A 12671-nucleotide genomic window follows, 5' to 3' on the forward strand; every position below is an offset into this window, starting at 1 on the left:
AAGCAACAATTTTTCGATTGATACCTTCCAAAAAAATTCATTAGTTTTCGATCGAAATAAAAAAAATGGAGAAGTATCAAATAACAAGAAACCATTATCAACACTCCACTAGAGGCTCGCAGCAAGTGAGTGTGGTTTCAATTACCTCAAATTAACTCCATTCAAATGGATCCGTTGCCACTCGCTCATATGAAAGTGAGGGAGCGAGCGAGCGACCAACCACCAGGAGTTTGAGGTTTCGCAATTTGTGGTCGGAATCGATCAACAATTTAAACTTGTTGAGGAAATTGGATCGGCCCCTCCTGGCTAGCGGTGGCCTTTCATAAGTGGAAAGTGTAGCAATGAATGAAAGAGTGATTGAAAAAAAAACACAGTTGGAATTCTTTATCAAACGGAGAAATGTCACGTACCTACACAGGAATTCAAATGGATTTTTTCTTTCATTATTTAACAGGATTTTGGTACAGATCCACAAAATTGTATATAGAGTGAAACTTTACCGCTAATATTTTCCAATTTGTGGTAATTAAATTTAAACACTGAAGGTACACTGTTGGTGAAGTTTTTCGTGAACCGGAAAATTGGTAATCCTCATAAGTTGAACGACAGAAGGGCCAGCCCGGGAAAACGGCCAGTTTCGTCGGTTGAAGACTGGAAATGTTAAAAACCCAATGACATCGTAATCCACTTTAAAGCCATTTGTGCTATTTCGTGTTGCTTGCTGTTGGTTATGCCGGCAAAAAAAAAACAGAAAAGAGTTACTCGGTTGCGTGCCCTGCCTTCTGACGTTCAGAGCTGGAGATATGGGCTTGAGTTATCAAATTTCAGCCTCCAAACAGGACCGAAAAGTGACTTTGGGCTCGTATGACTTGGCGTGATGGCGAAAAAGCAACATGTGACATTCGATGCTTCCATGTGGAAAGGACCGAGAGCAATGAGCTTGGCTCAAAGCTTTGGGTTTTATGATTTTTTATGTCATAATATGAAACATACAGAAGAACGTTACTAGCTGAGCTGAGCCTAGAGCTGACACAATCAACTGTTTCCTATTACGTGTCGCTCCGCATTCACTCAGTCAATCTTTTCCGAGCCAGTGATGATGGATTGAAGTTGGTGAATGGAGATGCCTGGTTGACATTTTTCCAAAAGTAACGTCGTTGTCGGCCAACAGCTTCTTTCAGAAAGGGGTAAGTTACCTACCATTCAGTGTGACTTCCAAGAAGCGTTCGTTTCGGTTTTCGCAGTGTTTTGGACAGCTAAGTCAAAAATAGACAAAACGAAATTGCATTAGCTTTGGATAGTTGGGTAATGGACTAATTTTGAATCAGGTTCATATTTTGGACCACCTTGCAATTATTTTTCAGTATTTCTCTAATAAATCGAGTCAATTTCGCACAAAGATAGAAAACCGAAAACAGTTTTTTTAAAGTTTGCTTAGAAAAAAGCCCATATCAGCAACAAATGTCAAAATAAGTACCAATTTTTAAGTGGGTTTTTGGAACTGCTTTAGATACTACAAATATTTCCACAGTTTTGATTAAGTATTTTAAAACTAGTTTTCAAGCTCGAAAGAACGAAAAAAAGTATATGTAGGGGAGATAAGGGCATAATGGCCACCTTAAGGAAGCTTATCTTATAAATAAAAGCTTATCTTATAAATAAAAGTGGAGGCGTTTTCTTTGTAACATCATCACGTATAAACGGACAGTTGGAATGAAGTGAAATTTGGTGTACGAGGGTTTTTCGGGTCAGAGATGGTTTGTATAATAGTTTCAAGAATCTTACGTTTTATGGAAGGGGAGGTACCCATACAAAATGATCTCCTCTGGCTATTTTATATGTAAAATTGGAGACGTATTCTTTGTAAAATCATCACATAAACATAAACATAAACGGACAGTCGGAGTGAAGTGAAATTTGGTATCCGAGGGTTTTTCCATCACACTTTTTATGGAAGGGAGGCTAATTCACGAGCACGATTGGAGATATACATTTATTCATATTAAAATTGCTAATTTAAAGGTAAAACGAAGTTTACCGGGTTAGCTAGTTAAACCATAAAAAACAGCTTTTATATTTGAGTTACATCATTAATTCGTGTTCAGACACTAAAACAAGTTTATTTCCTAACTGCCTGAAACTTGGAGAAGTTGATAAAATGTTTAAAAATGAATTTCACTTATAGGGGCATAATGAAAACCCCTCCTGGGGCAGTATAAGTATAATTAATCGGGGCACGATGGTGCTTTTTTGGCGAATGATGTTAGTAAATGCAACAATTAAAATAATCGAACATGAATGGCAAAGGAAAAAAATCGCACTGACCAGGAACCGAACACGAATTTTCTGATTACCTCTCCGATTATCTTACCAATATGCTAAATCATAAGTTGTGAACAAGTCAAGTTGTAGCTCTATAATTCAGTTGACTTCATCGAATTGAATTCGCTCCTAGAAGCTACGGTTGAAAATGCTCATCGTGCCCCGATCAATGGTGCTCTTTACGCTCTAAGTCAACAAATTAAAGTAAAAACGCCTTTTATAATTGATTATAGAGAAAAAACAATTTTTGTATGCTGATGAAAATTTAAGAACAATGTTCGATAATAATTATTTTCCGGTGCTCAAAACCATTAAGAATCTAGTTGTTTTTTTTTCATATTTCTGTAAAGATGACAAGCAGATTTATCTTTTTCCTAAAACATTAATACTATATGAACTACAAAACTGTTCCTCGTGAAATTTTTTTTTGAGAAAATACGTATTTCCTTAGACAAAACGGGTGCAAAGTTCGCTCCGAGTGCTCGTTATGCCCTTATTTCCCCTAATAAAAGTTTATCCCATTAATAAATTAGTCTTTAAAGGTGGAACGACCAAAAAGTGCTTAACTTCTACATAGCATAAATCTGATAGTGGAGTATATTTGGAAAAAAATGTTAATACATTTTTGTGGTTGCCACAGGCTTGTTACGAGAGAGATTTCAAATAAATGTTACGCAGTCCGTGCTATTTGAACCTAAGTTCAAGTCCTTTTTTATTTTTCCAAAATTTCATATACATATCAAGCATAATTTAAAAACTGTTCTTCTGAGATTTTTTTTAAATTCATTTTCGGATTCAACGCCCGATTTCACATTAAAAATGATATTCAGTTTACCTAGTTCAAAAATGCTGTAAACTAGTGTAATTATACCAAAATTCTTCAAATGAATGTATTTAAATTTCATCAAAAATAAATAATATATCCAAACATTTTTATGCAAATGATTTTTATCCAAAAAATTTAGTCAAAAACTATAAACTCTGAAAAAAAAGAACTTTCTAGAATAAGTTGTTAAATCGTCTGGCAACACTGTAGAAAATTCTCCATCATCATTTTTATTGAAGAATTCTCCATGATCTCGTTTTAATTGAAAACAGAATATAGTTTTAAGTTGAGAGGAGAAAGTTTCAACATACTCATCATAATATTGTTTTTCCCTGAAAATTCACTTGTTCTTTGAAAATATTAGAGTGTGATTCTATGGAAAAAAAAACTGAAAATTTATTTGTTTTAATTATCATTAGATGTTTTTAGCTTTGAGCAGTGCTCACTTTAAAAAAAACTTATGGAAGAAAAATGTAATTTTGATGTGTTTACTTGAAGAATGTTATCTTTTAACATCAAGTTTCCATTTCTTTAAATGTTTCAAGCATATTGTTTATTCATATAGATTATCGAAAGATGTCACAACGTCTTTAATAAACTTTGGAAAAACCTTCAATATCCCTTTTTTATTTTGTTTTCTATTTGATTTTCGAATTTTATGCGAACTTCATATACTTAGGACCAGAACTATTTCTAGGAATCTGTCAGAAGGAAAAGTTGGGACCTTCAAGAAGGAAGTGAGAATTATCAAACACTCATCATTGTAAATGCTCGTCACATTTCTGAAACTTATGGAAATCGAGTTAGAAAATCATATTTATGGTTTTTTTTAAGGAAGAAACAATATAATGCTAAATGGTTAAATTGTAACTCTCTCATTTATCCTGGATTAAAATTATCATACACAAAATACCTTTAAAAGAGTATTATCATATATTTTCTACAGTGTTGCCAGTTATTGAAACAGCTAATTTTAGATAATATTTATGGATAATTTTTAAAGTGTTTTAAAAAAATAAGACATTTTTGCAAAAAAAATATGTAAAAAGTTTTTTTTTAAATGTTGGACTAATTATTTACTTTAGAACGAATTTTAATACATTCAAGTTTGAAAATAGATAATTTGAAATGTTATGGAATAATTGTTAGTGAAAATTTGAAAAAAATGTTTGTGTATTTGATTGGAAAATTTTAATAAAAATTGTTCTAGATTCCCCGATCGATTTTTTTCCTGTGTAGTGCTGCGTAGAGAAAGTCTCCTCAATTATGCGAATTTTTCTTTTAAAAAATCAAAGTTCACTCCAAATCACGTGTTTACTGTTTGATTGTTTATAAAACATCATAAACGTAATTATTCACTATGGTGGTTTTTAAGATAATGAGTACAAAACAAGGGGAAAAAACAAACTCTGAATCAAAACCATGTTACTTTAAAATCACGTTGATCGCTCACTTACCTGAAACATTTTTTCGTAATCATATAACATAGAGGACAAACAGGATTGACTAAAATAACAATAAATTTGAAACTACAAAAGAAAGAATTGCTAAGATAAAAAATGGTGTACTAACAAAAATTTTAACAAGTGAAACGATCGAGTTGAAACTGGGCTCAGATTAGTTTTTGGGCAAATGCATACGCTCGATTTTTTTTTAATTCGTCACAGTTATTATTGCTGCTACCGTTCTGTATAAATGTACACCAAATAAAAGTCGAGATGCTTTGGTATATTTTTTTTTGTTTCGAATATAGTCGTTTTGAAAATCTTATCCGGTACAACTGTGTTTCAAGTTCAAGTTTCCATTGGTTCTCATTAATCTTGCAAGCAAGTAGGTTCTAGAATTTGGTCATTTACCATAAGAATAATTCAGAAACCGTAATTTAATCATGTTTTGGGAGTTTCTCCTGACAAAAATAACACAGAAATTCAAATTGATAGTGCTTCAAAATATAATGCAGATGTTTTGTGAATGAATTATTGAGAAAATTGACCCTGAAAATCCAATTAATTCCAATTAGTTAAAATAAGAGTGGAGCTATGTGGAGCTTTTTTTAAATCATTGGTTGAAGTTTAAAAACCTAAAATATTTATCGTGTTTTGCAGCTAGATTCCATATAAAAAGTTTCACCTTCATGCCAAAACACAGATTTTCATTGATTAAGGTGTGAAATATGCCTAACAAAATAGTAAAATTGTAATAAAGCAAAATACATTCGCAATTTTACTATCTATTCATCATTCAATGTAAACATATCTTCACTCCGACTAAATAAAAACACTTATCCACAAACTGATGATTGGCCTTACGCAATCAATTATGAGTATTATCGATTTAACTATAATGATATGATTGTTTCAATTGTAAATATGATAGACTGTATGATAGGTTTTATGCATTCAACTATAAATATAATAGATTTAACTATACGTTCCTGGTTAACCTCTCACATTCAACTATAAATATGATAGATTCAATTGTAATGATATAATTGATTTAATTGTAAATATGATGGATTCCACTACAATTGTATGGCTGATTTTAAGCATTCAACCTTAAATATAATAGATTCAACAGTAAATTCCTGGTTGAACTCTCACATTCAACTATAAATATGATAGATTCATCAGTAATGGTTTAATTGTTTAAACTGTGAATATGGTAGGTTAATCTACAAATGTATGATAAAATATGAATAAAAATATACAAAATATGTTTAAAACCACAATGAACATAAAAATATATGCAGGAAAACTACAACAAAAACCATCCTAAAATATTGTTGAATGTTTGAAATCAATCATAGAAGTATAAAAGATTTAATCATTTTTATAGTTAAATCAACCATTGCTGTATAGTTGAATTTACTATAGTGCCCAGCGTAAATTAGTATTTAAAGTTAAATTTATTATATTTCTGGTTCAATCAATCATACAATTGTAGTTGAAGCAATCATGTTTGTCAATCATGAAAAAGTTATGCGCTGCTGTTTTAAATTGATCCTAAGCCTAGTGCAAGGTCTCATGCCAAATTTGAGCTAGATCGGATCATGGGAAGGGGTCGCTCAACGAGCCTGAAGTTTGTATGGGATTTTGGGACATTTTGTTCGGGAGGAGCACGAAAATCTAGTTTTTTATGAATAACTTTGGCCGATTTCTTTTGAAAACGGTTTTTCTTAAAGCCTAAACTATGACAAATATTTCATCCCAAGACTGCATTTCGATTCAAGGAAAGACACAAATGTTATTAAGTTTCAAAAAATTGTTATCTTTTTTTACACTTAACGTACCGGAGGCGATCAAATGACGGGAACTTTAAATGATGATTTCGTCTTGTATAATTTTGTTTTTCGCAAATTTAACGACAGGACTATTATTCTTTTTGAAATACAAGTATTTTTGCATTTTTAAAATGTTTCTGAGTATTGTGGTTTTCGAAAAACGCATGTGGTATACCTATTCATACCGCGAGCGGTCAAATGAAGGCAAACACCATTTTCGCTAAAACTCTCTTGTTTCTCAACCAATTTCTACAAAGTTTTGAAAAGCTTATAACGTGACTCAAATATGTTTTTCAGACAATTTTTAGCTACAATCAAATATTTCAAAGTTATTTGAAGTTCAAAAAAATATGAAAAAACATGCTTCAGGAAAAAGGCTGTAAATCAGTTATTAAGTGCTCGAAAAAAAAATCACTTATTGCCTGAGAAAGCTGAAGATAGAAGCTGTATGTTGCACATATAAAACTTTTTTTTTCAATTTTTTTAAGATCATGGTCACAAAAAATGTGAAAACGTTGTGAAAAACCCTTATTTGAGTCAGGTTATAAGCTTTTCAAAACTATAAACTTTGTAGAAATCGGTTGAGAAACAAGAGAGTTTTAGAGAAAATGGTGTTTGCCGTCATTTGACCGCTTGCGGTATACAAAGTCGGTATGTTTAGTGTTAAGGTTGACGCAGCGTTAACAGTGATGAATATTACCCTTGAAAAAGATACCCCATTTTTTAAGTTTAATAATGTTTTTATTATAAGTTGAAACGAAATGCAGTCTCCGGATGAAATATTTGTCAAAGTTTGGGCTCTAAGAAAACCCGTTTTCATAAGAAGTTGGCCGAAGGTGACCAAAGTTATTCATGAAAAACTGTATTTTCATGTTCCTCACGAACAAAATGTCTCAAAATCCCATACAAACTTTAAGCTCATTGAGCGACCCTTTCCCCTGATCCGATCTGGCCCAAATTTGGCATGAGACCTCGTACTAGGCCTAGGATCAATTTGAGCACATAACATTTCACAAGCTAGAAACTTCTCATACAAATTTGGGGCAGTCTAATGTTTGTAGTTGAATTCAGAAAAGCAATCATACAAATATTGTTGAATATTTAATAAATATAGTTGGTCGAGAATCAATCATAAATATAATTGAATATAGCTGAAATATAGTTGATAAAAGTATATAATTAAAACTTTTCATAGCATTTCTTTGAGAACTCCTTAACGGGTAATTTTTGGATCGATAATCCTTAGCGCTTCAAAAATCGACTTTCTGCAAGCTTTTTTGGGTATCAGACGTGGATTTGATTCCCATCTCGGTACCGCGTGTTAAATGTTAATCTAAATGATAACTCGTCTTACGCTTGTGCGTGTGCGTGTTCTACACCTAGAAGCAGAACTCTAATGTAATGAATGGATTAAAGAAATTATATTCTACAATTTTAAACACATAACTTGCAGAATCTCAAAAACTCAAAATTTGTTTCTTTTGCCCAGTGGTTTCTGAGATCTATACTACTGATTTTTGGTGTATCCTGGCTTAGATTTCCTTGCGGTCTTTGATGTTTTTAGTTTTCCATGTTTGTTCAGACTATAAAGCCTAATTCGGATAAGACGGTGTGAGTCTTTTTAATTTTTCTGGTTTTTTTTTATGACAATCGGTTTATGAGAGTCTTTTAGGAATATATGTTTCAAAGGGATTTTTCTCCGCATCTAATTATGATATTTTAAAAGCTCAAAAAATCGCTTGACGTAATGTTCATGATGAAAATTTATTGTACATAAAACTCAATCAGATTTTATCCAAAAACTTTGTTTTTTTAAGGTTTTATAGGCTTTCAGGCTCGGCCAGTTTGATTTCACGTGTTTAGGTTTTGGACTTTTGGTTTATATTTAATCTTTTAAAAGTATAACAAATTATATTTTTTTTCAAAAAATTATTTATAAGGTTAAAAGCTAGATCAAACTCTTGCTTTTGATGAGCGAAACCAAATTTCCTCATCTTAATAACGGAGAAATAAGATTTGGAATTCATGAACTGTATTTGAAGATATTTATGTAAATATTGTAAAATTTTGATTCGTATCACAAAAACTGTTCTACTTTAATTATTTCAGATTAATTTTCGGAATTCAGCGATCAATTTTATTGTGAAAAAATTGAAATCTAGTGTTAGGCTTACATTACCTTCTGCAGGACATAATTTAGAATAATACAATTAAATAGAAAAAAAGTTGACTTGAGTTTGCCTTCTTGGAACAAAAAATTATACATGTCCAAATCCCCTAAAATCTCTATTGGTTCAAAATTTAGCCTCATCTTAGAATTATTTTAGCTTAAATAAGCTTCCTTCCCAATAACTCAGAGTCGAATATTGCTTTTTTTACAGACCAAAAGGTTACAACTACATATGTAGCTACTACTTACTCACGTTTTTCTTTCGGCAATCAATTTTTACGCCGTTAGAAATGACGAAAATTAAGCGAATATCGTAAGAAAAGCTATATTTCCAATATCACAAATTATACCGAAACCATTGACCATGTTCTTCGCCCCGAAAAACGTGTAATTTTCGAATCCGTTGACCGTCTGTCAAGACAATTAGGCAGGTACCAGAAAAAGTCCCAAAAACAAAGATTCGGGCCACCAGAATGGACGGTTTGGTCTCATCATCGCGCATTGCATCAGGGGAGAAGAAGCTTCAAGCGATGTTTGGTACCCACAAATTTAGGATGCTGTTTTGCGTTACACGTTCGTTCGTGCCCTAGCTAGTAGTTGATTATTTTTTGTGCAGTTTCTCCCGAAGAAAGCAAAAAAAAAATCGAAAATAAAAACAGCAGCACCAAATTGGGGGAAGGTGCTCTTAACCGGTTCCCTTTGCAGAGCATTTTACCTGTGGGAAAACGTATAGACAAGTTTGGAACCTCTCGTTGGAAGATCACCTGTGCTTCTAGAAGGACCAGGATTTGTTGGGGAAGAAACGCGGACCCAAAAACGTAATGCAAAAAAAAACCAACAATATAAAGGTACGCTGAAGAAACCGACGAAAACCGCGGTGAAAAAACCAGGACCACTTCAGTAAACTGGATTTTGCCGAGGGTAGCAGATGTTCAATTTTGAGTTTAATTTTTTTTTCTGTGTTTTTGCCCTGCTACGTGATACGGTGTCTTAAGTTTTCTGGGCGAAGTGAGATTTCGATATTGATTGGCCGTTGCTGCGGGAGGAATCAATAAAAAGTTCGTAACTCAACGGGTATAAAAAATTCCAAATGATGGTACACCGAAAAATAAATCCATTTAGACTACAAAAAGCTCAGAATAGAAACAAAACTTCTTTTTAAACAGCTTTCAAACAAGCTTTTTTCAAATAAACCATATCATTATAAGATAAAATTCGTAGCACCTAATTCAGTGAAGCTATTTCAAAGATATTTTAAAAATATTTAAATATTTGAAGATTTTTTAAAATAATTGAATTAGCTCATTCTTTAAACCCCTACCTAGCAAACGTTAGCAAATATTCCAGCTATCGACTTATTCGCATTTCGTCTTTTTTCTTTTTTTCTTTCCACAGAATCAAAATTACAAAGCAGCGGCAGGTGAGCTTTTCGGCGGTTTTTTTTTCTGGCTGATCCTTTCGCGTTTTTCGTCTTTCTGTCTTTAATGTAGGAACCATTCCAGGAATATCTGACAGCGGACTTGAAGACGAATCGTTTTCGTCGTCTTTGGACTCCCGTGGTCTCGATTGCTGCACCAGAACATTGCCATTGATTCTGGCTTCCTAAATGGAAGGTGCAATCAAATGGAACCCGAAAAAATGAATCGCTACCGCTGATTCGGAATGGAATTAAGACGCTCCACTATTTGAGAGGGCTTAGAGAAAAGACGAATTTTGCTTGTATTAGAGTGTTTTCGAACATTTTCAATCATTCATTGAGTACTTTAAAAATTCCATTACATTTACTAACGTAAAATTAGTTTTCTTTTTCGCAAATGCATTATTTTTGCTTTTATTTGGTTCAAATAAATTTGCAGAGATTAAATATTTAAAAAAGGTAACTCTTACCATTCTAATGAAAAAAAAATGTATTTTAGCAATATTTGATATTTTTTTCCGTAAATTACATCATACTTATTTATTTGGCAAAACATCAAAACAATCATCAGTTTAAACGATCAATTAACTTTAAAAATCTAAAATCGGATTTCATTTAGAATCAAAATTCAATGCATCAAAATAAAATTAAAATTTCAAATCAAGATTTGTGAAACAAATGACAATAAATTGAGAATCAAAGTTACAATCATTAAATAGCCGGAATCCATAATCCAAATATGTATTTCAATTTCATATCTTCGAAACACAAAAAAAAATCGTTTTTTTTTTGTAATGTGCTGAAAATTTGTTTATTTAGGATCTTTTTTGCCATTTGGATGCTTCAAATGTGTATCTTGATTAAAGAATATTTTTTAATCTTATCGTAGAAATCGAGAGTTTTTAAATATTATATAAAATTAAATAAAAATGAAATGCAGATTATAAATTTGAACTTAGAATAAGATTCTCATCAGATCAGAAATATTAAATTCAAAAACTATTTTTTTTTAATATGGTCAATGTTACATTCGAGAACATAAATTCAGATTGGATAATAAATGTTCAAAACACAGATGCTGCTCAGTTATCATTAAAAAATCGAAAGGAGTTTGGTACCTTATTCAATGAATCCGAGTTCTCACACAATAACCCATAGGATCACACTTTAAAGTTCGCAATTCAACTATGAGAATGTTTTAATGATGAAATCAATATGAGAGTGACCAATAGGAATATGATATGCTGAATGTAAAATATTTAGGGGAGAGTGGGGTATCGTGGGCCATGGGGAAACGTGGGCCACTTTTAATATCTCAGATGTGTGTTTAGATAAAAATCTCAAACCAACTATCATCGTCGTCACTTTGTGTGAGAATATATTCCTATATGTTGTTGACTGAAATACGCATCATATGCTTCTTTTATTTATCAAGCTAAAAAAAAGTTAGAAAAATTTACTTACATAATTAAAAAAACACCCGCTAATTTCATCGATGGGGAACCTAAAGTGCATAACAAAAATATGCTCATCCGCTTATGATCTTAGTTTTGTCATGATCTTTCACGTGGAAAAGGAATTTTTGATGAAACATCAATAAGTCACATATAGACACGTCGATGCTGATAAAATGTACTTTACTGATGGATCACTTATAGAGGAATCAACAGGATTTGGAGTGTTCAACGAAATATCTAGCGCCTCTTACAGCCTCGAGTCACCATGCTCTGTGTATATAGCAGAGTTAGCAGCAATTCATTGGGCTTTGGACAGTATCGCTTCAAGGCCAGTCGGGCACTACTTTATTGTAACGGATAGTCTGAGTTCTGTTCAAGCAATTCACTCAATAAAACCGGGAAAGCACTCGCCATACTTCTTCGAGAAGATACGGGATAGTTTGAGTGCTTTATCAAAACGTCGCTTTACCATCACCTTTGTTTGGGTTCCCTCCCATTGTTCGATAGAGGGTAATGAGAAGGCAGACTCTCTGGCAAAGGTGGGGGCGATGGAAGGTGACACGTATCAGCGTGAAATCGCCTTCAACGAATTTTACTTTTCAGTTCGAAGAAACTCTCTTGTCAACTGGCAACGCAAATGGGACGAGGATGAGGATGGTCGGTGGCTGCACTCGATTATCCCAAGGGTAAGCCTTAAACCATGGTTTAATAGATTGGACCTGAGTCGGGATTTTATTCGTATATTTTCCCGTCTCATGTCCAATCATTGTTCCTTAGACGTGGTACTCTATCGTTTTGATATTGCTGGCAGCAATTTGTGTAGTTGCGGCCAAGGTTACCACGACATCGAGCATATTGTTTGGTCGTGTGAGGTCCATCTTGTCGCTAGAATGAATTTCATAGACTCCCTTCGGGCCCGAGGAAAACCACCCTATGTTCCAGTGAGAGATGTGCTGGCAGTGATAGACTTGGACTACATGTTCGAAATATATCTTTTCCTTAAAGCTATTGATCTTCGTCTATAATTCTTTTTATTTTCATATTTCCCTATCTATTTTCTTTTCTTTAAAAAAAAGTGAACTAGAAGTAAGCAAACTATTGTAAAAAAAAAACAAAAAGAGTTTGGCTCCTTAAAGCCTAAAGGTATGAGCCGTTTCAAATAAAGAATTAACAAAAAAAAAAATCAATAAGTCACACAA

The 12671-nt window shown here is 32.8% G+C and overlaps 1 protein-coding gene across 5 annotated transcripts in view; it reads left to right on the forward strand.

Annotated features, from left to right (window-relative positions):
* Positions 1-12671, forward strand: part of LOC129754870 (protein tincar) — a 473333-nt gene that overhangs the window by 141957 nt on the left and 318705 nt on the right. For 4 of the 5 annotated variants that reach the window (XM_055751112.1, XM_055751116.1, XM_055751117.1 and 1 more), the window contains exon 3: positions 9994-10018. The exons of the other annotated variant lie outside the window; for it this stretch is intronic. The gene's annotated coding sequence lies outside the window, so the exon portion shown is untranslated. The remainder of the gene's footprint in view (positions 1-9993; positions 10019-12671) is intronic. 5 annotated transcript variants of the gene reach the window in all.

This window comes from Uranotaenia lowii, chromosome 3 (genome assembly GCF_029784155.1).
Source record: "Uranotaenia lowii strain MFRU-FL chromosome 3, ASM2978415v1, whole genome shotgun sequence".
In the NCBI taxonomy this organism is placed as follows: domain Eukaryota; kingdom Metazoa; phylum Arthropoda; class Insecta; order Diptera; family Culicidae; genus Uranotaenia; species Uranotaenia lowii.